Consider the following 25,300-nt stretch of genomic DNA (forward strand, 5'->3'; position numbering starts at 1 on the left):
AAAAAAAAGCTTATTCTTAAAATCATGCAATAACATGAGTTCATTTTACTTTTTTCTGAGTTGGTAAACATAGATATAGCACTCAAAAAAGTATCTAAAATATGAGGAAAGAACAAAACAAAACAAACAATAAAAAGACCTAGAAGAAACAACACTAGATCACAATGAATCAAAGAAAGTGTAAAATTAATAGTTCATTGAGAAGAAAGAATAAGTTAGAAAGAGTGGAAGAAACTAACAGAGGATTAAGAAGAATATAAATGCAGCCTGACAAGAGAAATATAAAATTAAAGCATTGTAAGGAACTGTTTCAAAACGTAATTAATTAAAATAATTAAAATAACAAACTAAGCTAGGTGCTTTTTTGTTCTTTTTTATGTAAGAACACCTAGCAGAGTTTTTCTCATTTTGTATCACCCTGCTTCAACTGTTTTTCAGGTATTTATCTACCAGGCAAAAATTATAATGTCCCTTTCTCCAGCTGAATGGCCCCAGGGAGGGGAGTGGTTTGGAAGGGGAAGAAAAACTCTCTAAACCTGATTAAGATTATCTACTAGAAACACTTGCAAAAGAAAAAAAAAAGGGTATACTTTATGGTTAAATATTAGAAACATTCTCACTAATAAATATCAGGGGCTACTATTCAACACCATATATAGGTCTTGTTCACTTAAAGAAGAAAGAAAAGTACAAAGGTACTTTAAAAAGTTCATGGAAAAATAGAATTGAAAGATAATACAAATCTTTTCATGAACTTTCTAAAGACTCCTCATCAAGGAAAGTATAAATATTGGAGATGGAGGGATGTTTATAGTAGTAACAACAACACAACAAAAAACACCCAAGAATAAATTTTAAAAGGAATGTGTGATGTTTATGTGAAGAAAACTGCAAGTTTACTGAATGTGCAATGCTAAAAATAACTCAAAAATTGGAGAAGTATATCAAATCCCAGGATTTAAAAACCTCATTTTTTTAGGACATCAAGTTTCTTCAAATTAATTTATAAATTTAAAGAAATTCCTATAAACCTCTCAGCATTATATTTATAGAAAACTCTTATTTTTACTAGGAACCACTTTTAATGAATCCATTTTATTCCATTTATTTGTCTATTCTTGTACTTACATTACCTTGGCTCACTTGCTGTAGCTCTATAATTTGATACTTGATAGGGTAAGCTCATTATCTTTATTTTTCAAGAATTTCCTGGAAATTCTCCACAAACCATTGACTTTGAAAAGGATTATGTTTCTCTACAATGTTTAATCTTTTCATTCAGGAAAAAGGCATGTCTTTGTACTAATTCAAATCTTTATATATATTTGACAATTTGTATAAATTTATATAAATGTGATCATTTTCTTTGCATGGATCCTTTCTATTTATTGTTAAATATTTTCTTAGATTACTTATTTACCTGTGCGTGTGTGTGTGTGTATGTGTTGGTGTGTGTGAGATGAATGAGTTGTGTGGGAGATGAATGGTACTATAGTTAATAAGATGTTTTCTATTCTATTTATTGCTATTGCTGGTTGCTGTGTATTTTTAAGGACACTCTTTGTTCTCCATTGGTAACAGCAATGAAGACTGTATTTTTATATCATTCAAATTCAACAATCATATTAAAGCACTATTAAGTACTAGATTCTGTGGTAGGAGTATACATATTATCAGTAAGGCAGGGATCTCTTACCCTATATAGGTAAGACAGAGACCCCAAAAGTATGCAGGATTTGGTAGAAGGGCCTGAAATATTTATATCAGGAGTGAGGATGACATATTGACAATGGACAGAAAAATTATTGGTATCTACTACATCTTTCAATATCTTCAAAGTGCCTAGCACGTTATCTTACCTTTAACAATAACCACAGTAGTAACAGCTGCCATTTATTATCTTTATGTATCAGGCATTGAAATATGAACTAAGAATAATGTCACTAATCCTTCTACCAAGCTATCAGGTAGACATTATAATCCCCATTTCACTGATGAGGGAACTGAGAATTAGGGAGCTTAAAGAACATACCCACAATTACACTGCAAGCACAGGACAGACCCAGGATTCCAACAGGTCTGTGTCTTAGTATTCTTCCATTATGCTTGGCTACATGTAAGACACAGAGACAGTGATTATGACATGGATAAGTCAACAAGGAAAGTCATTGAAAGTCAATATGGTGAAGAATGGTCGCTTTTGATTAGCATGAAATGTAATACTATTTTTTTTTTCCTTTGGATTCTTAATTGATGAAAGATGATAAGTCAGGAGGGGAGATAGATGATAGTCAAATAGTATTAAAATAGGTGATTAGAAAACCAACACCTTCTTTTCCCTGTACTCCTTTGTAAAATATTGCACCATACTGTCCAACATGTGGCTACTTAATTTTACACTTAAATTAACTAAAATTCATAATGCAGTTCCTTAGTTGTACCAGCCATAGTTCAAGTGCTTAATAGCTAGCACCTACCATATTGGACTGTGCAGAAAATTTCCATCATTACAGAAATTTCTATTAAAGAGCACTGATTTAGCACATCCGACCCAGATGACATATTCTGCAGTTGCTTTATAATTTCATTTCCTCAGCAAATATTTAATGTATGCCAGGATATGAGTGAGGCATTTGGATACATGGATAGGTAAGACAATTCCTTTTCTTAAGTTTTTCAAAATCCAGTAGCAGACAAATGTGATTAAATTGCCATTCTTGGGAATAATAATAATAAAATATATCCCCCAAATATTGTTCCTCTTTCTGGTGTCTTTCCCTGTATATTTGTTGCCTTTTCCAGATTGTATAATTATTGCTTATTCCATATTGATCTGGGGTGCTCTTAATTGTCTACTGACCCAAGAATCCATGAGTTTAGTCCTGATTTTTGGCTTTAAAGTCTTGCAAATCTCATTGCTGATTTTACACCCACACACACAGGCCCAAAACTGCTGCCTTGGCAGCACATATCTGAATCACAATTTCGGCTAATTCTTTTTGGGTAATAACTGTGTCTAGAGTGATCTATTCATATCTTCTTTGTCTTTGTTACCTAATAAAAAAGAGGAAGTTTTGACCTAGAATTCTTGCCATTTTATCTTCCACAAAATGACCTCTGAACAAAATTATCAGCACAACAGTCCAGTTCTTTACCATTAAGCATTTGAAATTTCTCAGTTAGGAGAAGCTGCTGGAAAATCCTGTTGTTTTCTCACACAAGAAAGCTTAACTTCCTTATGAGTTTTCATCTACAGACCAGAAGAGTGTCTGGAACATCTTGCTGCTAGAAAGGCTATTAAATATGCCCCCTCTGTGTCCTCTCTCTTTGCCTGCAGTTACTAAGAATAATTCTGTTTCTCACTTCACATAGTACAATAAAACTCAATTTCTCTTTCCAGAACCATGTCCATTTATTTGGAACTTCCCTTTTGCATCAACTTTGGTTTTGAGTATTTCAGAATTCATGCATAAAATATCTCCTTTCCAAATTGATGTTCAGTAATATTTAGCACATTTTTTTAAAAAATTTGGCAACAGGAAAATTTTATGGGGTGGCATTATTTCATGAAGGTAGCCTAAATTTAACACTATCAAATGAGGAGTAAATCAGAATCTCAACTGAAGATAATAGATAAGAAGTTAGTAAGTATATCTAAAGTATCCATCATCTTCTAAAATACAATTTGTCACTGACTGCTTTCCAGCTTTTATCTGGACCATCCTGTCTATCTGTAGGACAGTCATTGCAGCTGTTGCCAAGTGCTGTCAACCAGAGTGTCAATGTCATGTTGATTACTGCTTCCTGCTAATTGTTGGACTGTCATTGTGTTTCCTAATACATGCAAAATCAGCCTTGGCTGGTTTCTCATGTTGTCTTATTTTTCACTGTCTAGATAAAAATTTTCTCTTTTGTTTTCAGGCCTGGATAATTTAAGACTTCAGCATTTTAACTCCAGACAAAAGACTGAACATGAAAATTCAATGACATGACATAGTTATCATATATTACATGTCACATTACGAGTGCATTTTTTAATAAACTGTCCATAGTCAGTTTCTTTTTAAGTATTTTTTTTACACAAATAGAAGCATTATATTCCACTGATGTGTGTTGAAGTAAATAATCTCATTGTACTAGTCTATACATTTCTTGAAGAAAAGAAACAAAGCTACTCATTCTAGTTTCCTCCAAGTCTCTCACTGGTATTTGGCCGGCCTGATACATACTGAATAACAAAGCTTGCCTTTGTCATTCACAGTTTCACTCTCAAACCTCACTTTCCTCAATCTGTTTCTCTATCTAATCTAGGGCCAACTGGCTGTCCACCTCCCCCCATCTCCATTCTTCTTAACTACAGAGTCAAACAGAAAGTGTCCATTTTTAGAAAATTCATTAGGGACTCAACCAATAAGACTCAAAATTGGATGTTTCTTCATTAATCCTCACAATCTCCCATGACTTTGCCTATGCCGTAATGCACCCCCCTTGTACTTCCTATTCTTGTCTCTAAAAGTTGATAGTGTCATCAACTGTGTTAATGGTTAGGGAGATTCCATCCTATTGTTTCCATGCAGAGATTTCCCATATTTCTACGTTCTCTCTATACCACTTAATCATTCCTTATGTGACTTCGATCCTCTCGTGTCATTGAGCAGGGCCTGTGGAGAGAGATGGCGATTTTCCTGCAGACTATCCCTTGAATAATCTTGCATTAGTGGAAGAAACATATCAGATAGCTGTAAGTGGCCAAATATCTAAACCTTGTTCTCTAATCCATTTGACTACTTTGAAAGCTGATATGCTGTCAGCTGATATGGTCAGTCAAAAGACATAAAATTTCAGTGAGATAGGAGGAATAAATTCAAGAGACCTATTGCACATCATGCTGTATACGGTTATTCTTTTGATTATAGTTAATAACAGTATATTGTACACTTGAAAATGTTGAGAGTAGATTTTAAGTGTTCTCATCACAAAAATAAGGTATGTGCAGCAATAAATATGCGAATTAGTTTGATTTAGCAATTCCACAGTGTATACATATATCAAAATATCATGTTGTACACAATTTATATTTAAAAAAAAAAAGAAAAAGGAAAGCTAATGTATTAATCTCCATCTGACCTTGGTAGGCAGGGAAGAGATTGTCGTGATCTATTGTCCTCTTCAGACCCAGACATTAGTATACTAGTTTACATGAGTCGATGAAAAATTCTAGTGTGTTACCTCTCTTAGTGCTCATATTTATATTATCTTTTGATAGCCCCATGTTATAAACACAGTATTTTTAACTCAAATGGATTACTATGATGGAGGGAATTCAGATTCAATGGCAGACCTGTGGAGGAGAATTTTTGAAATAATGATGTAACCCCCAAATTTTATCATTCAAAGAGAAAAACACCCTAGCTGAAAGTATGATACTTGAGGATAAAGTTCTTGGCTGGTTATTTAGTTTATTTTTGATATTGAGGTGATATTTTCAATATGATCTGGAGATAGCTCCTGAACATTGCTATCTTTACCTTCATAGACCAAGGGTTATGCTATTAAAGTGCTTGTAGTTAGTGACAAACCTCTCAGGAGGCCACAACAGTCACTGGAGGTACATAAATTTAGATTCTGCTTTAGATTGATATCCCTGGGAAAGGATTTATACTCAATCATCAGTTCAATTTTCTGTACTGATTTTATGCCCATCTTTCAAATGTTGATTTGAGTATCAAAATTAGGTCATTTTATATGCATTGTTGCTTCGGGTACTTCTAATCGAAAATATTAATGTCTTGAGCTTATAGCAAAATAGGTTTCTGCATTTTGAAAGCAGAAGATCAATTTTCTAGCACTGTTGCTGAACCTTGTTGACAGACAAGGTGTCACATCATTAATTCTGAGGGGTTAATGAAATAGGCATTGAAAAAAGTATAAATTTTAAGAGTAACCAGCATTTAAGACAAGAAAAGAAAAGTCAGAAGAAGAGTTATTAAATGTATTTTATGACTAGCAGCAACACGTACTAGAAAAATAGAATTATTTCCAAAGAATATGTAATTCCTGTGTATAAAAGTTTACTCTCTGGCTGGGACCCAATTCAGATCTACGAGAATGAGTTAATAATCAACTGAAAAAGTACCAAACTAAGGGTAGTTCTGAATTATGGAAGGCCAATCAAAGAAGGGGTTCTGGAGAAGATAGCTTTAGGCCAAGATTTAAAAGGGAGATGGGAATTTACTGGTAAAATGCAAGCTATTTTTAACATATTCACACAGACAACTATCCATTGAAATCACATTCTCTCAGTCTTGGCACTATTAACATGTGGGTGTTATTAATGATCCTTTGTTATGGGGAAGGCTGTCCTGTGCATTTGAGGATGTTTAGCAGCATCCTTGGTCTCTACCTACTATATACCAATAGCACACCTCCCTGCACCATCAGTTGTGGCAACCTAAAGTATCTCCAGAAATTGTCAAATGTTTCTTAGATTGAGGCAGGATCATTCTTCTTGCCCCCACTGAGAACAACTTATCTTAATACATTTTTGCAGGATGTAAGAACAACTTATCTACACACATTCTCTTTCATTTGACAACATTTAGGCTAACAGTAACTGTGGTAATAGCTAAAATTTAAATTCTTATCATGTGCTAAGAATTTTGCTAGCATTATCTTGTTCAATTCTCACAGCTCTGTGAGATAGGTAGGGAATTTTATTATCAAATCTTTAAAAATATTAAAATTAAATTTATTGAATGAAAGAATAGATGCATTGTACCATTTTGCAGATGAAGAAACTAAGGCTCAGAGAGATTAAGAAACTTGCCCAAGGTAATACTGCTGAGGAGGAATAAAGTGAGTAATCACAGCTAGTTCTCACTTGTGGAATATACTATAAAGCATATGTACTTCACAGGGCCTGGTTTTTCCAAAGCCTTGCAGTTTCAAATATTGACCTTGCAAGGACAGGAAATTTTCCTCAGGCTATAAGTCTCTGTTACAAGATAAGAATTGTGGCACAGCAGGTTGCTGGCTCAAAGACAGACTAGTTACTGATTGTTATGTAAAGATACTGAAAATTGCTATATGAAGGAATGTTTGCTAAGATCAAGCTTGTGTTGATAAGATCACTTAATTGTCTACTGGAATGTCATATGGCTTGTTTCACTGAAACTTACCAGCCTATATTGTTAAACTATAACCCCACCTTTGTTCTCTTCCTGTAACTTCCTGGTCTGGAAAATAAATGCAGGAAGAGAACCCCAATTCGGTGTTAATTTTCCCAAGGAAGGGATCCCTCTCTCTTGAGGGTTCCAGGGGGAGATTAACCACTTCAGGGCCTCTCACTGCTCAGAAGAGATGGGCTTTGAGTAATCCTTTGCGTCTCCGTCACCCAGGGGAAGTGGGGTGACAAATCTGTGGGGGGCAAAGCAACACTCACTAATCCCAAAGCCCATCCGTGTAAGCACTGCATTACAAGGTCTTTCAGTACAACCTTTACTTGACCTGTCATAGAAAAAAAAGGCATGAAAAACTGACATAATAGTTAACTATAATGCTAAGATTTAAATATCAGAGAGACTGAACAACTGAATACTTCTCCCCTAAGGCAAAGATGTGTACTCTTACAACTGTTACTCCACACCATGCTAAAAATTCTAGCTAGTGTTATATGGCAAGAAAAGGAAATAAAAGCATCCATATTAAAAAGGATGAAATAAAACTGTTCCTATTTGTAGATGGCATGATTGACTACATAAAAATCCTAAGGACCCTGCCAAAAAACTCTTGAAATAATAAGTGAATTCAGTAAGGTTATAGGATGTAAGATAAATATATATAAAAAATTATATTTCTATATATTAACAATAAACCAAAATTAAAAATGCAATGCCATTTCCAATCACTCCCCAAAAGGAAATAGTTAGGTGTAAATCTAACAAACATATACAAACTGTCCTTGACTCAATGATGGTTTGACTTAGGATTTTACAACTTTATAATGGTGCATAAATGATATTCGCTCAATAGAAACCATACTTTGAGGACCTATGTAATCATTTCGTTTTTGTTTTCAGTACAGTATTCAATAAATTACATGAGATATTCAACACTTTATTATAGAATAGGCTTTGTGTTAGAAGATTTTGCCTGACTTTAGGCTAATATAAACGTTCTGAGCACATGAGTTAGACTAGGCTAAGCTATGATATTCAGCAGTTTAGGTGTATTAAATGTATTTTGGACTTATAATATTTTCAAATTCTGATGAGTTTATTGGGATGTAACCCCATTATAAGTCAAGGAGCATCTGTATATAACTTGTATGCTGGAAACTACACAATGCTCATGAAAGAAATCAAATATTTAAATAAATGGGGAGACATACTGTGTTCATGGATTGGAAGGCTCAACAGTAAAGATTTCAGTTCTCCCCAAATTGGTATACACGTTTAACACAATTCTTATCAAGATCCCAGCAAGATATTTTTATGTAGATACGAGGGTACTTCAAAAGGTTCATGGAAAAATGGAATTGAAAGATAATATGAATCTTTCCATGAACTTTTTGATGACTTCTCAGATAGACAAGATTATTTGAAAATTTATGTAGAAAGGCAAAAAAGGTAGTATAACTAAACCAATTTTTAAAGAGAATAATAAAGTGGAAAGAATCAGCCTACACAATTTCAAGACTTACTGTTTAGCTACAGTAATCAAGACTGTCTGGTATCAGTGGAAGCACAGATGCAAAAACCAATGGAACAGAATAGAGAACCCAGAAATAGACCCAAACAAATATATCCAACTGATTTTGTTTGTTTGTTTTTGTTTTTTTTTTACAAATGTATGAAAGCAATTCAGTGGAGGAAAGATACTATTTTCAACAAATGGATCTGGAGCAATTGGACATCTCATCCATAGGCAAAAAAATGAAACTGGACCCAAATCTCATACCTATACAATAATTAATTCTATCGTATCACAGGCTTAAATATAAAACTTAAATCTACAAAACTTTTAGAAAAAATATGGGAGAAAATATTAAGCATCTGGAATAGGCAAATAGTTTCAGGCTCAATACCAAAAGCATGACACACATAAGGAAAAGTTGGCAATTTGGACTTCATCAAAATCAAAATTGTTTGTTCTGTGAACAATTATGTTATGAAGATTAAAAAAGACAAGATGCAGCATGGAAGAAAATATTTTCAAATAGTGTATCTGACAAAAGACTAATATCTAGAATGTGTAAACAACTCCCTAACCTCACCAGTAAATAATCAAGCAATTCAATTAATATAGATGAAAGGCATGAAGAGTTGTTTCATTGAAGAGGACATAGAGATGTCAAATAAACATATGAAAATATGTTGATCTCATTAGCAATTAGGGAAATTAAAACCACTTTGAAATATCACTATACATATATAAAAATGGCTAAAATAAAAAATATTGTCAAAATAAAATGCTGGTGAGGATTTAATAAAACTAAATCACTGAGACATTTCTAGTAGGAATGTAAAATGATACAGCCACTCTGGAAAACAGTGTGATAGTTTCTTAAAAAACAGAACACATAACTACCATATGACCCAGCAATTGCATTCCTGGGACCTCTATTCCCATAAGACCTGTATAAGAATGTGTGCAGGGGCTTTACTAATAATAGCCCAAACCCAGAAATAACAGAGATATACTTCAAGAAATGAATGGTTAAACATACTGTGGTACATCCATAAAATGAAACACTACTCAGCAATAAAATGGGCTATTGATACAGGCAAAACCTGATAAATATCCAGGTAATTGTGCTGCCTGAAAAAAGCCAATACCAAAAGGTTACATACTGTATCATTCCATTTATATAACACTATTTTTTAAAGCATAAATGTCCCCACAAAGGAAATTTTACTGATGGCTCTAATTTATTCCCTCCCAAAAGACCAACTGTAACCAGATGAAGCGAGCATAACTTCAAGATTTTATTGTCTTCACAATAAAACAAATGATGAAGCTTAGAACTGGATCTCTTGGCCCTGTCTCTTCTTATCTACTCCCAGTTTAAAATGCTCGCATCTCTTAATAGCCAGAATTCTCTTAGATCTGAAGTTAGGCTAAATGCACTCAAGCCTCAGCACAATCTTCTTCGTAGTTTTAGCCTTTTTCCAGAAAATTGGCTTAGTCTGCCAACCATAGCCACTCTGCTTCCTATCATAATGCTGCTTTCTCTTGGCATATGGAGAATCCTTGCCCTTAATGTACCGTGTCACTTTGTGGGGTTGGTGCTTGCCACATTTCTAACAAAAAGTTCAGCGAGTTTTAGGAACATTCATCATGTTTGCAGGAGCAGTATGGGCCTACATAACATTCTTGAAGTGACAAAATTATAGATGTGGAGAACAGATTAGAAGTCAGGGATGTTGCGGCACTGGTTACAAGGCCAACCTAGTTGTGATGCAAATGTTTTGTATCCTGACTACATCAGTGATAATATCATGGCTGCTATCTTGTAGTATAGTTTTGTAAGATGTTACCATTTGAAGAAACTAGATAAAGGGTGCATGGAATTTCTATGTACTATTTCTTTCAACTGTATTTATTACAATTAGCTCAGAATAAAAAAGCACACGAAAAAATAAGATGTAGAAAAAATATCAGAGCACCTGGGGCATTTAGATAAGTTTAATAATTAGAAAACCTTAAGTAGGTTTTCAAGATGGCGGCGGCTGCGGCGGCTGGCGCGGAGTAGCTGAGGTGGAAAAGGTGGCCACTGGGCCTCAGGCAGCCGGGAAACTTGTGGACCTTCCTCTGGCCATCTCTTAAGGGAGGACTGCTGCTGCTGGCCGGTCGTGGGGGCTCAACGCCACTTTGCCCCCGGCAGGAGAGGCTGCCTCATTTACCGGCAACAGCTTTGAAGTGTGGAGCAGGAAAAGAACTGATTCTTAGCTGCAAAAGCGAGTCTTGAAACAGGGAACACGGCGCCAGGGCTGCTGTGGATGCAGCCAGGATCCCGGAGGCTGGGGCCGCACTGAAGGCGGCCAGCTGCCCTATTCAGGATTCGAGGTTTCAGGCCGGCATTAAAGAAGATTCCTGGGAGCGCCCGAGCGGCGCCGCGACTGAACAGCCCGAGGCGGCAGCGCCGAGAACACGGAAGGCAACAAACCAGAGACAGAGCGAGCGCCCGACCTGGCACAGCACTGTGAGTGATCCCTGGCACAGCTCTGTGAGTGATCCCTGCCCACCCGGCTCCCGCCTGCACCACCAGGCCACTCACTGCCCCAGTGCTGCCTCCATTTTCCCAGGTGCGGGCAGCTCCGCCCTGATCGGCCATCACTGAGCCCATTTGCTTGGCCTGGCGCGGGGCTTTCCGGACCCTGCGGGCCGGCCTCCTCTCCCACTCCCTCCGCGGTTCTCTGGCAGGGCTGGGGGTGTGGGGCGTCCCGACCAGTGTTGGGAGGGCTAGGAAATACGGGCGGGCCGACCGTCACTCCACCACACCCTGGACTCCGGCCCGGTAAACTTCCTGTTACTGGGAGGCAGATACCATCTCTGCGACCACCAGTTTGGAAAAAAGCCTAACGAATTTCTGGTTGGGAATAGTGTGGTAGGAGAGTTCCCAGGTCCGCTAGAACCTGCCGGAGAGCAGGCTGCAGGCGGGCACTAGACTCGGTTTATACTGGGGGGATACAAAGGTGAACAAGACCCGAGAAAGATCTACACAGTGCTACAAAGGCACCCAGAGAGACCGGTCGTCTGTGCCTAGCAGAAACCTGGTAGACTTCCTGGGCGAGGCGGTGCTGAGCAGGGTCTTGAAGGCCCAGCTGATAGACGAGGGGTGCAGAAGACACACCCCAGCCCAGCACATTGTGCACAGAGGGGGGAGACGTGCGGCCAGGGAGGTGGAGACTCGACAGAAACCACACACCCGGTGGGGTCGCCACTGCACGATCTAACAGCCTGGGCCAGAGCACACGGAACGGGGAGAAGTCCTGTACAGAAAGTGAAAGCTCAACAGAGATCACACACCCTGTGGTGCGTGATCCACCAGCCCAGCAGAGTACAAGCTGACCAGAAAGGTGGATCCCCGGAGAAGCCCAAGACCCGAGGCAACCACACACACAAGACACTAGAGGCCAACTGAGCAGTCACGGCGGGAGCCATACCAAATTGGCAACCACAGCAACATCCTAGTTAGTCATTAGTCTCAAACCGGTGGACTGTGAAACCCCCTGCCACAATGAATAAACACCAAAAAAAAGACACCAGAAATACAAAAAATCAAGAAAGTACACCACCAAAAGTTAATAAATCTCATACTCTAGATCCTATAGAACAAGAAGCCCTTGAAATAACTGACAAGGAATTTCGAGGGATAATTCTAAGGAAACTGAATGAGATACAAGAAAACTCAGCTAGACATCATGATGAAATGAGGAAAAGTATACAGGATCTGAAAGAGGAAATATACAAGGAAATCAATGTCCTGAAAAAAAATGTAGCAGAACTTGCTGAACTGAAGAAGTTATTCAGCGAAATAAAAAACACAACGGAGAGTTTAACCAGCAGGCTTGTCGAAGTTGAAGAGAGAACCTCTGAACTTGAAGATGGGCTGTTTGAAATAACACAAGCAGACAAAAAGAAAGAAAAAAGAATCAAGGACATGGAAGAAAATCTGAGAGAGATATCAGACAACCTCAAGCGCTCAAATATCCGAGTCCTGGGTATTCCAGAAGGGGAGGAAAATGGAGATTCCATTGAAAACATATTCAACAAAATAGTGGCAGAAAACTTCCCAGGTATAGGAAAAATCACAGATCTTCAGATCCAGGAAGCTCAACGATCTCCAAATGTATTCAACCGAAAAAGGCCTTCTCCAAGACATGTCATAGTCAAATTGGCAAAACTCAGAGACAAAGAGAGAATCTTAAAAACTGCAAGAGAGAAGCGTCAAATCACCTATAAGGGAGCCCCAATCAGGTTAACATCAGACTTTTCATCACAAACCCTAAAAGCTAGAAAGGAATGGGATGATATTTTCAAAATACTAAAAGACAAAGATTGCCAGCCAAGAATACTCTACCCTGCAAGGCTATCCTTCCGAAATGAGGGGCAAATAGTATATTTCTCAGACAAACAAAAACTGCGGGAGTTCACTACCACAAGACCACCCTTACAAGAAATCCTCAAGGGAGTACTGGGTTTGGTTCCTGAAAAATAACTACCACTGCCATAAAAACCTAAGAAAAATCTAAACCCGCTAGTACAATAAAAATGGCATTCATGAAGAGAAAACAAGCTAACAAAAACACTATCTACAACCTAAGGAACCAACAAACAAAGAAACCAAACAGTAAATCAGAAAGCAAGGAACAAAAGACACCTAAGACAACCAAACAACCAATAAAATGCTAGGAATAAATCAACACCTTTCAATAACAACTCTTAATGTTAAAGGCTTAAATTCCCCAATTAAAAGACACAGACTGGCTGACTGGATCAAAAAGCAGGACCCAACTATATGCTGCCTACAAGAGACCCACCTCACCCATAAAGATTCACACAGACTAAGAGTGAAAGGATGGAAAAAGATTTACCATGCAAACAGAAAAGAAAAACGAGCTGGAGTGGCTATTCTTATATCTGACAAAATAGACTTTAAACTAAAAACCATAAAAAGAGACAATGAGGGACACTACTTAATGATAAAAGGACTGATCCATCAAGAAGACATAACAATCATAAATATGTACGCACCCAATGTTGGAGCAGCCAGATTTATAAAACAAACTCTATTAGACCTAAAGAAGGTAATAGACACTAATACCATAATAGCAGGGGACCTGAACACTCCACTGTCAATATTAGACAGATCATCTAGGCAAAGAATCAGTAGAGAAACACAAGATCTAAACAAGACTCTAGACCAATTGGAATTGGCAGATATCTACAGAACATTCCACCCAACAACCTCAGAATATTCATTCTTCTCATCAGCACATGGATCATTCTCCAGGATAGATCACATATTAGGTCACAAATCAAGTCTCAATAAATTCAAAAAAATTGGAATTATCCCATGTATCTTCTCAGACCACAATGGATTAAAACTAGAAATTAATAACAAACAAAACTCTGGAAACTATACAAACACATGGAAATTAAACAGCATTCTACTTAATGACATATGGGTCCAAGAAGAAATCAAGCAGGAAATCAAAAAGTTTATTGAAACTAATGAAAACAATGATACATCATACCAAAACCTGTGGGATACTGCAAAAGCAGTATTGAGGGGAAAATTTATTGCATTAAATGCTCACTTCAGAAGAATGGAAAGATGGCAAGTGAACAACCTAACACTTCACCTTAAAGAACTAGAAAAACAAGAACAATCCAATCCTAAAGTTAGCAGACGGAAAGAAATCATTAAGATCAGAGCAGAACTGAATGAAATTGAAAACCAAAAAAGAATTCAAAAGATCAATGAATCAAAAAGTTGGTTTTTTGAAAAGATAAATAAAATTGACAAACCATTAGCATGGCTAACAAAAAAAAGAAGAGAGAAGACTCAAATAACAAAAATTAGAAATGAAAAAGGCGATATTACAACTGATTCATCTGAAATACAAGGAATCATTCGAGACTACTATAAACAACTATACGCCAACAAATTTGAAAATCTGGAGGAAATGGATAAATTTCTGGACACACACAAGCTCCCAAAACTGAACCGTGAAGACGTAGAAAATTTGAACAGACCAATAACAATAAAGGAGATTGAAGCTGTTATCAGAAGGCTCCCAACAAAGAAAAGCCCAGGACCAGATGGATTCACAGCAGAATTTTACCAAACATTCAAAGAGGAATTGACACCGATTCTTTACAAACTATTCCAAAAGATTGAAACGGACGCAAATCTCCCAAACTCATTCTATGAAGCAAACATCATCCTGATACCAAAACCAGGTAAAGATATAACCAAAAAAGAAAACTACAGGCTGATATCCTTGATGAATATAGATGCAAAAATCCTCACTAAAATACTAGCAAACAGAATACAGCAACACATACGAAAAATTATTCATCACGATCAAGTGGGATTCATCCCAGGGATGCAAGGTTGGTTCAACATACGCAAATCAATAAATGTGATACACCATATTAATAAACTCAAACACAAGGACCATATGATCATCTCTATAGATGCTGAAAAAGCATTTGATAAAGTTCAGCACTCATTCATGACAAAGACCCTCTATAAGTTAGGTATAGAGGGAAAGTATCTCAACATAATTAAAGCCATATATGCCAAACCCACTGCCAATATCATCCTGAATGGGGAAAAGCTGAAAGCTTTTCCTTTAAGAACAGGCACTAGACAAGGATGCCCACTCTCACCACTTCTATTCAACATAGTGTTGGAAGTACTAGCCAGAGCAATCAGAGAAGAGAAGGAAATAAAGGGCATCCAGATTGGAAAAGATGAAGTCAAACTGTCCCTGTTTGCAGATGACATGATCCTATATATCGGACAGCCTAAAACCTCTACAAAAAAACTGTTGGAATTGATAAATGATTTCAGCACAGTAGCAGGATACAAAATCAACACACAAAAATCAGTAGCATTTCTTTTCTCCAATAGTGAACATGCAGAAGGAGAAATCAAGAAAGCCTGCCCATTTACAATAGCCACCAAAAAAATAAAATACTTAGGAATTGAGTTAACCAAGGATGTGAAAAATCTCTATAATGAGAACTACAAACCACTGCTGAGAGAAATTAGAGAGGATACAAGAAGATGGAAAGATATTCCATGCTCTTGGATTGGAAGAATCAACATAGTGAAAATGTCCATACTACCCAAAGTGATATACAAATTCAATGCAATCCCCATCAAAATTCCAAAGACATTTTTCTCAGAAATGGAAAAAACTATTCAGACATTTATATGGAACAATAAAAGACCACGAATAGCCAAAGCAATGCTCAGCAAAAAAAATAAAGCTGGAGGCATAACACTACCTGACTTTAAGCTATACTACAAAGCTATAATAACCAAAACAGTATGGTACTGGCATAAAAACAGACACACTGACCAATGGAATAGAATAGAGAATCCAGAAATCAACCCACACACTTACTGCCATCTGATCTTTGACAAAGGCACCAAGCCTATTCAGTGGCGAAGGGACTGCCTCTTCAGCAAGTGGTGCTGGGATAACTGGATATCGATATGCAGGAGAATGAAACTAGATCCATACCTCTCACCGTATACTAAAATCAACTCAAAATGGATTAAGGATTTAAATATACACCCTGAGACAATAAAACTTCTTAAAGAAAACATAGGAGAAACACTTCAGGAAATAGGACTGGGCACAGACTTCATGAATACGACCCCAAAAGCACGGGCAACCAAAGGAAAAATAAACAAATGGGATTATATCAAACTAAAAAGCTTCTGCACAGCAAAAGAAACAATTAAAAGAGTTAAAAGACAACCAACAGAGTGGGAGAAAATATTTGCAAAATATACATCTGACAAAGGATTAATATCCAGAATATATAAGGAACTCAAACAACTTTACAAGAAGAAAACAAGCAACCCAATTAAAAAATGGGCAAAAGAGCTAAGTAGGCATTTCTCTAAGGAAGATATCCAAATGGCCAACAGACATATGAAAAAATGCTCAACATCACTCAGCATCCGGGAAATGCAAATCAAAACCACATTGAGATACCATCTAACCCCAGTTAGGATGGCTAAAATCCAAAAGACTGTGAACGATAAATGCTGGCGAGGCTGCGGAGAAAAAGGAACTCTCATACATTGTTGGTGGGACTGCAAAATGGTGCAGCCTCTATGGAAAATGGTATGGAGGTTCCTTAAACAATTGCAAATAGATCTACCATACGACCCAGCCATCCCACTGTTGGGAATATACCCAGAGGAATGGAAATCATCAAGTCGAAGGTATACCTGTTCCCCAATGTTCATCGCAGCACTCTTTCCAATAGCCAAGAGTTGGAACCAGCCCAAATGCCCATCATCAGATGAGTGGATACGGAAAATGTGGTACATCTACACAATGGAATACTACTCAGCTATAAAAACGAATGAAATACTGCCATTTGCAACAACATGGATGGACCTTGAGAGAATTATATTAAGTGAAACAAGTCAGGCACAGAAAGAGAAATACCACATGTTCTCACTTATTGGAGGGAGCTAAAAATTAATATATAAATTCACACACACACATACACACACACACACAAACCGGGGGGGGGAAGAAGATATAACAACCACAATTATTTGAAGTTGATACAACAAGCAAACAGAAAGGACATTGTCGGGGGGGAGGGGGGGAGGGAGAAGGGAGGGAGGTTTTGGTGATGGGAAGCAATAATCAGCTACAATGTATATCGACAAAATAAAATTAAAAAAAAAAAAATTTTAAAAAGGTTAAAAAAAAAAAAAAAAAAAAAAAAAGAACATACTACCAATACACACAATAGCATAGATGAATATAAATATGGCTATTGTATATCTTTGTTTGTGAAGCATCTAAGTTTGTTGCCCATTTTTAAATTAGTTTGTTTGCCTTTTTAATGTTGACTTTCAGGAGTTCTTTATATTTTTTGAATATGAATTCTATGTCCAATACACTTACTATGAATACTTACCCATGCTACTGAGTTTATCAGTTGGGTTCTCTTTAAAAACATGTTAAGTGAAAAAAATCCATTCCCAAAATCAGACACAGTCTTTCTATATGACTTTCCAGAAGTGGCAAAATTAAGCTATGTTGATAAAAATCTGAATGTTTACAGCAGTAGGGAGGGATTGACTGGAGAGGGGCAGTACAGAACTTACTGGGTTGATGGAAATATTCTGTATCTTGACTGGGGTGGCAGTTACAAAGGATTATACATTTGTGAAAATTCACTGACAATATACACTTAAAATTGTGTATTTTCATGTATGTGAATGAAACTCAATTACTAAAAAAAAAATTATGATACAAAAAAAAAAAAAAAAGAAAAGAAAACCTTAAGTACTTTTTATATTATATATATATGTTTGTCTTCTTTTTATATATTTATTATTTTTTAAATATATTTATTTATTTATTAACTTCTCAATATATAATGTAGTTGATTTCCGTGGCCCTTTACCAATTCCTTCCTTTTCCCACTCCCTCTTCCCCCTCCCACACCCATTAACATCCTATCTGTTCACTTATCTTGACAGGTTCAAGGCATTATTATTTTTCCCCCCGTTTATTTGTTTGTATATTTATTTATTTTTATTACCTCCCACATATAAAAGAGAACATGCAGTATTTTCCTTCTGTGCCTGGCTTATTTCACTTAACATAATTTTTCCTAAGTTCATCCATGTTGCTGTGAATGGTAATATTTCATTCTTTTTTACAGCAGAGTAGTATTCCATTGTGTAGATATACCACATTTTCTTTATCCTCTCATCTGATGATGGGCATTTAGACTGATCCCAATTCTTGGTTATTGTAAATAGTGCTGCAATAAACACGGAGGTACAGGTATTCCTTCAACATGATGATTTCCATTTGTTTGGATATATAGCCAGTAGTGGAATAGCCGGGTAATATGGCAGATCTAACTGTAATTGTTTGAGGAACCTCCATACCATGTTCCCTAATGGCTGCACCATTTTGCAATCCCACCAGTGGTTTAAGAGGGTTCCCTTTTCTCCTCATCCTTGTCAGCACTTATTATTCTCAGTCTTTTGAATATTAGCCAGCCTAAATGGAGTGAAATGAAATCTCAAAATGGTTCTGATTTGCATTTCCTGAAGGCTGAGTAATGTTGAGCATTTTTTCATGTGTCTGTTGGCCATTCAGCTCCTTTGCCCATTTTTTTTTTTTTTTTTTTTTTGCTGTAAAGTTGTTTGAGTTCCTTGTATATTCTGGATATTAATCCTTTGTCAGATGCATATTTTACAAATATTTTCACCCCCTCTGTTGGATGTCTTTTTGCTCTGTTAATTGTTTCTTTTGCTGTGCAGAAGATTTTTAGTTTGATATAATCTCATTTGTTTATTTTTCCTTTGGTTGCCTGTGCTTTTGGGGTCATATTCATAAAGCCTATGTCCAGTCCTACTTCCTGAGGTGTTTCCTCAATGTTTTCTTTTAGGAGTTTTATTGTTTCAGGATGTATATTTAATTCTTTCTTCCATTTTGAGTTGATTTTGGTATATGGCGAGAGGTACATGTTTAATTTCATTCTTCTACATATGAATGTTCAATTTTCCCAGCACTGTTTATTGAAGAGGCAGTCTCTTCCCCAGTGTGTGTTCTTGGTGCCTTTGTCAAAGATCAGATGGCTGTAAGTGTATGCGTGATTTCTGTATTCTCTATTTTTAAACACCATTTCAGTTTCAATGAAGTTCAAATGATCATTTCTTTTATTAGCTCATTAAGAAGAAGGACAATGATGTGAAACTGAAAAGTCCTCAGCTTAATGAATTCTAATAGGTAGGGATAGAGTATGGGATGGTATAGAGTATGGGACTGTACTCTGTACCTTACCTTGGTTTAACTGTTGTAAGCCTTATCTGTCCTTGCCACAGTAATTCTGGGCAGGCTTTCTGAATACTTCACAGTGATGGCTTCTGTCTGGACTCTGAAAACACTCAAAAAATATGTATTGATTATCCCCTATTTGTAAGGCTCTGAGCTAGAACACTGTACCTTTTGCATTATTGGATGTCATTTATTTTATAACCTATTTATTTTTCTTTTTGCACTTGCTTTTATTTTTAGCTTAAGAAATCTATCATAGAGCCCTTAAGGTTAATTCTTATGTCTGAATCTTGTCTGTGTATCCATCATGACCCCATTACAATGTCTTATGTGCAGTAGGCATATGGCACATATTTCTGAGTTACTTGGTTAACTGAAAGATTCTCAATTTAGCTATTTACAATACTTTCTTATGAAAAGGCATAGTATACATTGTGAGCTCTGGAAGGGATGTACTGTTGTCAATATTTGAATGATTCATGCAGGATCACTTCTGCTGTCATAGTGCTTCTTTCATTTGTGTCACATTGTGGTGACTCCTAGGAGAAGAGAATATCTGGCAGCAGAAACATCAGCATGCAGCTGTATTCTTGCTATTCTTGTAGAATGGAAAGTAGATAGATACCAGGAGGTTGGAGAAATCATTAAATAACCAGTAAAGCTTTGAGTAATGTAGCAGAGATTTTAATGTGTTTATGTTATGCTGAAACAGTTTAACAAGGCAAAGCATACTGGCCAAATTATGGGCATTTGGGAAGGTGTAAGATAAAAGAATGCATATGGCTTGGGTATTTTAAAAAATACTTTGTGGAGTGAAATGGAGAGAAAATAGAAATATTTATGCAATTAAAACTTGAAACTGAATACAACACAGGCTATTACTGAGAGAAAACACTGACTTAATGTAATTTCTTCCTTGGAAATATTTTAATGACTCTAAGAACTGCCCTCCCAGTGTTTTTATGGTGATTTTTATCAAATAATGCTAAGCCATCTCACCTTCCAAACTTGTTGTATCAATCAGAGCAGCAGGCTAGAGTAGAGCATCCTTAATTAATGATCATTCAGACTATTAATTTTGTTTTAGACACCATGCCAAGCAATTTATCAGTACCTATTTGCAAAAAATCTCTCAGAATATGTTGTTTCACCCTAATTATACAGTAAATTAAGGTGTAAAAATCAGGGAAATTATATGTAAAATTTTATAGCTGGAATGTTTCCATTATGGAAAACAGTGAAGTGGATTTAATTACTCATAGATAAATGCTTAATGAAACAGATTGATATACTTCAAGGTAAAATTTGTCTGGACTTTTAAAAATAGGGACTCTGATTCTTAGGATTAGAGGGACATTATAATTGAAAGTTCTAGCTAGTTCTTCAGTGGGCAGATTGTGTGGTTCCTCAGTTCATGGCATGGGGTCACCATAGTTCTGTTATTCTACTGTATGTTCCTTTCTTGTCTGCTTGTCTCTCTACCCCATCATCTGTCAAGGGTTCAGGAAAGCCCTTTTCAGGAAAAATAGGCTTGAGACAATGATTGCACAGCATCTGTGCTATTTACAGTGACTTGCTCAGTATCAACAAACAGCCTTTTGCTCTGAAAGGAAATTAGCAAGTAAGAAGTTATTTGAATGATAGGAAATTGGTGGTGGTGTGTCCTTTTAGCACATTAAATTATTTTTTATCTGTAGAGTTGTCCATGTAAATAAAATAGTTAACATTGACTAATAATTCCACAGCAATACCTTGTAGCTTTATACATTCAATCCATTCATTTTTATCAGCTAAAAGTTCTTTTGGTTTCTTTCGCAACATATCTAGAATTCCTTCTGACCAAAATAATCAGTTAAGCCATCCTGTCCTGAATATAACCAAAAAAGCCCTTCAATGTTTTGAAATCAGACCAATATTAGGGTTCACCCAAAGAACAAATATAAAATTTTATCTATTGATATCCTTTTAATAGAAAACAATAACCATTAATTTTAATAATCAGTTATAGTTTAGCAGTCACAATTTAGAATAAGCTCCTTTTTTATACTAATGTGTCATATACCTAAGAGGAAGGAACCAGTACATTTTTGCTTTTTCAAACAAAATGACATTAATTGCTTTTCTCAGAGCTCTTATTTTTTCTTTAATTATTTTAATTCATCTTGCCTCAAAACCTTAAACAACTTTATAGCACATGAAAACTACTCTCAATTCATTGCCTTATTAAATCTCAAATAATGCTAAATATAGAGCATGTCTATTCACCAGTTATTTGATCCTATAAAATAGTGATTCTACAAATATAACTTAGTCGATGTGTGTATGTGTGTGTATACATACATATTTTTTATTTCCCCCAAATCATTAGTATTTTGTTTACTTACGTTTAATCTGTGGCCCTATGCAATTAGTAAAACTTCTCTGATTTGTTTTAGCAAAACCAATGTGTGCTTGAGAAGATTTATATTTAAAAAATTTCCCATGGCATACTTTGTTTTGCTTCTGCTTGATTGAAGCATTTCTTTAATATGTAGTTTTTAAGAAAAATATTCACCATAGAATAGAGGTACAACGCTCTGTAGCTGACGTTATTTGCAAATTTAGTATGTGTTGAACTCTATAGCTATTAAACATAAAGAGGACCTTGCTCTTTTCAGGTTTGTGAAATCTTGCAAAACTATATCTAGATTTTCTAAGGCTAGAAGCCATGTATAGTTCTTACCTACTCCTATGAAGTGACTTCTCTTACAAAAGAAGTTAAGTCAATTCACAATTTTTCTTTATGTATTGAGCATGGGTAGCATCCGGCTCTCTGCTCTCTCTCCCAAATGAGGTCATACTGAGACTTTCTGATTGCACTCAGAGATTGTATGTATTCCTGGGAAAGTTTTTACTTTGATGCTCAGTAAGAGAATTTGAACTTTTTGAGTTACACATCTCTTAATCCACCCAAAACATTACTTTTACCATGGTTGATAAGTTAATGACAATTATTTGCCCATCTAATTTTAGGAAGGTATGAATAAGTGGTTTCCAAACACCATGAAACCTCTAGAGGCTTAATAAAAAAGACATGCAATCAGTGTGGTCAAAGTAGACAAGGACTAATTTTGTCAGTTCAGTGCTTACAGCAAAACATGCTGTGTTAGGGGGTTTAAGCCATTAAAATAAGAGAGTTCCAATAAGCTCTCCATATTTGCCAATATACTTACTCATGTTTATCCTTATAGATGGGAAATGGGGATGTCCATGTCAGAGAGAGAAAAGTTTGTACTAAAATTCCACATTATTGCATCTGCTTCTTATACATCTATATGATCCATCACATTATCACAAAGAAGGATGAATTTACCTGGTATGTAATACATTTCACACAGCCCCAACAAGTAACCTATGTTGTTCTCTTTTACTCCTCTATTCCTATTCCTTTACTGTTTTATTTGGCTTTCATTTATCCCCAGCCAGGTCAATAGAATGCCCCCTCCCAAAGATGTCTCCTCTTGTCTCTCAAACCTGGAATGTGATGGGATATCACTCCTGTGATTGTACTATGTTATATGGCAGAGTTGACAGTGACAAGTTTATTCAGTAGGCTTGGTCTAATGACATGAGCCCTTAAAAGCAGAACGCTTCCTCCAGTTGGTGGCAGAAGGGGCAAGCAGAGAGATTCAAGGTATAAGAAGGACTTGCTGGCTTGAAGATGGAGGGAACCATGAGTGAAGGATTATGAGCAATTTCTAGGAGCAGAGAGCACTCCACAGATGACAGCCACTGAAGAAAGAGGGAGCTCAGACCTACAACCACCAGGGACTGGATTCTGCCAACAACTGAATGAGCTTGGAGGAAAATTCTTCCCAAAGCCTCCAGATGAGAGCCCAGCCTGGATGACATCTTAATGTCAGCCTTCGGTTGTAAGTCCATGAGGTCCAGCTGAGTCCATCCAGAGTTCTGACCTACAGAACTGTGAGATAATCAGTGCTGTTGCTTTAACCTGCTAAGTTTGTGGTGATTTGTTTCCCAGCAATGGAAAACAAACACATGTGGATTTGTTTTACAGTCCATCAGTGGCACTAATAAATAGAGGGGCTTCAATGGTGGCTTCACAGGTCAAGAGGCTACTAGTCCCAAAGAGAAAAGATATGGAACCTTAGTCTCTGTGTCCACCTGATGACACATGGGGCCATACTACTTAGTTAAGTAGCTCCTGGCTCAAACGAGTGAGAGATTTACAGCTCCCCAACATTGCTGCAGTCTCCTAAACTCCCTTCTCAACCAGGGCTCTGAGAGGCTTGTGTGTGTGTTCAAGCATGTTTTGTAGGAATAGTTACACTTAACACATACAGTAAAAGGTAGCTAACTCCTATTACATATGAGGCTTTTACATTATGTTTGGTGAATTATTAAAAAGATATAGTGGCCATCTGTGTATTTGTGAGAGCACATTTATGGATTTTTTCCATACTTATATCCTTTTATAAATACCTTAGGAATAAGAACTATGTTATACGTGTTCTCATATCCCTAGTTGGCCTACAGCAGGCTTTAAATAAGCAATTGTTGAATCAATGCTGTTGATAAAGAGCAGTAAATCATATCTATTAGAATACAGGATCTAGAGTCAAACTCCAGACAACATAATATTGGCCCTACCATACGTGTTCATGTTCCGTGAACATACACTGTGTTTTTGCTTATGCTTTTTCTCAGACCAGAACATTCTTTTCCTCCAATCCATGTCAGGGGTGAACAAACTATAGCCCTCTTCAGCCATTTCCAGCCTTTCACCTGTTTTTTGTCTAGTCCACAAGCTAAGAAAGGTTTTTACATTTTTAAATACAGCCATGCACAGCATAACTATATTTCAGTCAAGGACAGACTACGCATATGGTAGTGGTCCCATAAGTTTACAATGGAGCTGAAAAATTCCTATTGCCTAGTGACATCATAGCCACTGTAACATCATAGCACAATTACATTATTTTTTAAATAAATTTTGTGTAGCTTAAGTGTACAGTGTTTATAAAGTCTAAAGTAGTGCACTGTAATGTTCTAGACCTTCACATTCACTCACCACTCACTTACTGACTCACCCAGAGTAATTTCCAGTCTTGCAAGCTCCATAAATGGTAAGTGCCCTATACAGGTGTGCCATTTTTTTATTTTTTATACCATATTTTTACTGTAGGTTTTTCTATGTTTAGGTACACACATAGTTGCCATGTGTTACATACAATTGCCTACAGTATTGAGTACAGTAACATGCTGTACAGGTTTGTAGTCTAAGAGCAATAAGCTGCCCTATGTAATCTAGGTGTTTAGTAGGCTATACCATCTAGCTTTTTGTAAATACACTCTGATATTTGCACAATGATGAAATCACCTAAGGACACATTTCTAAGAATATACCCGCATGATTAAGTAAGGCATGACTGTAGTTGTGTTTTAAATGGTCGTATCGTGTAAGTGTCTACATAGTATTCTCTATTTTGCATGTTGGCCTGCAGACCTTTACATATTTACTATCTTGTCCTTTACAGGAAAAGTTTGCTCACCCTTACTTTAAGTCCAGTTCAAATACTACCTTCTCCATGAAGCCTACCCAAATTCTTCCAGGTAAGGAAAAAAGAGCCTTCTTTTAAGTCTTCAGTAGATTACTTAAAATCCTATTAAGAACTCATTTCACATTGCTTTGCTTATCTCTACATATAAAATGCTCAATCATGTTTCTC

General features: G+C 36.5%; 1 protein-coding gene and 1 pseudogene across 1 annotated transcript in view; both read right to left on the reverse strand.

Annotated features, from left to right (window-relative positions):
• Positions 1 to 25,300, reverse strand: part of KCNH7 (potassium voltage-gated channel subfamily H member 7) — a 491,077-nt gene that overhangs the window by 262,313 nt on the left and 203,464 nt on the right. The gene's annotated exons all lie outside the window — the stretch shown is intronic.
• Positions 10,020 to 10,340, reverse strand: LOC134362971 (large ribosomal subunit protein eL42-like; annotated as a pseudogene).

Source organism: Cynocephalus volans, chromosome 1 (genome assembly GCF_027409185.1).
Source record: "Cynocephalus volans isolate mCynVol1 chromosome 1, mCynVol1.pri, whole genome shotgun sequence".
NCBI classification, from domain to species: domain Eukaryota; kingdom Metazoa; phylum Chordata; class Mammalia; order Dermoptera; family Cynocephalidae; genus Cynocephalus; species Cynocephalus volans.